The following is a 2,500-nucleotide window of genomic DNA, read 5'->3' on the forward strand; positions in this document are numbered from 1 at the left end:
GCAGATTTTTCGACGAACATTCGTCAGGGGGGCACGCTGACGAAAAGAGGGGCTGCCGCGTGGAAAATCGGCAGCGCAGATTTTTCGACGAACAGGGGCTGGATGCTGGACCGGCCGGGCCAGGCAGGAAAATTCGTCAGGGGGGCACGCTGACGAAAAGAGGGGCTGCCGCGTGGAAAATCGGCAGCGCAGATTTTTCGACGAACATTCGTCAGGGGGGCACGCTGAGGAAAACAGGGGCTGCCGCGTGGAAAATCGGCAGCGCAGATTTTTCGACGAACATTCGTCAGGGGGGCACGCTGAGGAAAACAGGGGCTGCCGCGTGGAAAATCGGCAGCGCAGATTTTTCGACGAACAGGGGCTGGATGCTGGACCGGCCGGGCCAGGCAGGAAAATTCGTCAGGGGGGCACGCTGACGAAAAGAGGGGCTGCCGCGTGGAAAATCGGCAGCGCAGATTTTTCGACGAACAGGGGCTGGATGCTGGACCGGCCGGGCCAGGCAGGAAAATTCGTCAGGGGGGCACGCTGACGAAAAGAGGGGCTGCCGCGTGGAAAATCGGCAGCGCAGATTTTTCGACGAACAGGGGCTGGACTGGCCGGGCCAGGCAGGAAAATTCGTCAGGGGGGCACGCTGACGAAAACAGGGGCTGCCGCGTGGAAAATCGGCAGCGCAGATTTTTCGACGAACAGGGGCTGGACTGGCCGGGCCAGGCAGGAAAATTCGTCAGGGGGGCACGCTGACGAAAGTAGGCTCGTCGTGGAAAATCAGCAGCGCAGATTTTTCGACGAACAGGGGCTGGACGCTGGACTGGGCCAGGCAGGAAAATTCGTCAGGGGGGCACGCTGACGAAAACAGGGGCTGCCGCGTGGAATGGCAGCCTACACGCAGATGCGAATTCGGCAGCGCACGATGGCTTGAGCAGGTCATGGGTTCGACTTGGCGCGATCTGAAACCTGGACGAGGGACTGTCGACGCTGGACGAGCCAGCGCGGTGGCCTGTCGTGCCCCGTTCAGGGGGGGCCTGCCGCGGAGACAGCCCTCGCGGGCTCGACAGCGCAGGCCAGCGTCCCCGACGTCGCTGGCCGCGGCAGGCGAGCTGCCGGGGTTCCCGCATTCCTACAAGAAAACGTCGTGCTTTCCACATGAAACCAATCCAGTAAAATCAGCCATATTTTTATGAGGCTGCCCACTGAATTTGGGGTCATTCCGGGCCGGTTCCTAGTTTTGCGGATTTACTCGATTTCTAATGGTAGGAAAATTAAAACAAATACTTCCCGACCTCGAAAAATTCTGGGAAAATTAATGAAGGTGGATTGGATTTTTGCCAACCTCTCTGCAAAATTTCAGCTCAAAATACCAAGAAATGAATTTTTTAGAGGGGGGGTGACAGCTGGGACCTAGTAGTGTCTCCCCCTGCCAGAGCTGCAATGACACTTATTGCTCTTTAGGGAGCCACCAGGCCGGCGCCCCTCAAAGACCACACGCGCGCGCGCGCCCGCCCGCGCTGGGCGCTGGGGCGCTGGGGCCTGAGGGCCTGGGGCCCTTGGGGGCCCTTGGGCGCTTGGGCGCGCGCGCGCGGCCCCCGCAGCCATGCCGCGCCGCGCGACGCGCGGACAGCCCCTGCTGGCTTGCTCTCTCGCCCGCGGGGGGGCTGCCTTCGGGCCCTGGCCCCCCGCGTTCTGGCCTGCCCCCTGCGGGGGAGAGGCTAGGCGCTGCAGGGGCCAGCCCGACGTCGCTGGCCGCGGCAGGCGACAGCCCCTGCTGGCTTGCTCTCTCGCCCGCGGGGGGGCTGCCTTCGGGCCCTGGCCCCCCGCGTTCTGGCCTGCCCCCCGCGTGGGAGAGGCTAGGCGCTGCAGGGGCCAGCCCGACGTCGCTGGCCGCGGCAGGCGACAGCCCCTGCTGGCTTGCTCTCTCGCCCGCGGGGGGGCTGCCTTCGGGCCCTGGCCCCCCGCGTTCTGGCCTGCCCCCCGCGTGGGAGAGGCTAGGCGCTGCAGGGGCCAGCCCGACGTCGCTGGCCGCGGCAGGCGAGCCGCCGGGGTTCCCGCATTCCTACAACAAAACGTCGTGCTTTCCACATGAAATCAATCCAGTAAAATCAGCCATATTTTTATGAGGCTGCCCACTGAATTTGGGGTCATTCCGGGCCGGTTCCTATTTTTTCCGATTTCCTCGATTTTTAATGGTAGGAAAATAAAAAAAAATACTTCCCGACCTCGAAAAATTCTGGAAAAATTAATAAAGTTGGATTGGATTTTTGCCAACCTCTGTGCAAAATTTCAGCTCAAAATACCAAGAAATGAATTTTTTAGAGGGGGGGTGACAGCTGGGACCTAGTAGTGTCTCCCCCTGCCAGAGCTTCAATGACACTTATTGCTCTTTAGGGGGGTGCCCCCTGACTGGCCATGGGGCGCGCTGGCCTGGCGCCCATAGGCCTGCCGCGGGGGATATGTGGGCTGTTGCTAAACTCGGACTAAGGTGGGGGGCCTCATGGCCCGAAGT

Source organism: Populus nigra, chromosome 2, assembly GCF_951802175.1.
Source record: "Populus nigra chromosome 2, ddPopNigr1.1, whole genome shotgun sequence".
In the NCBI taxonomy this organism is placed as follows: domain Eukaryota; kingdom Viridiplantae; phylum Streptophyta; class Magnoliopsida; order Malpighiales; family Salicaceae; genus Populus; species Populus nigra.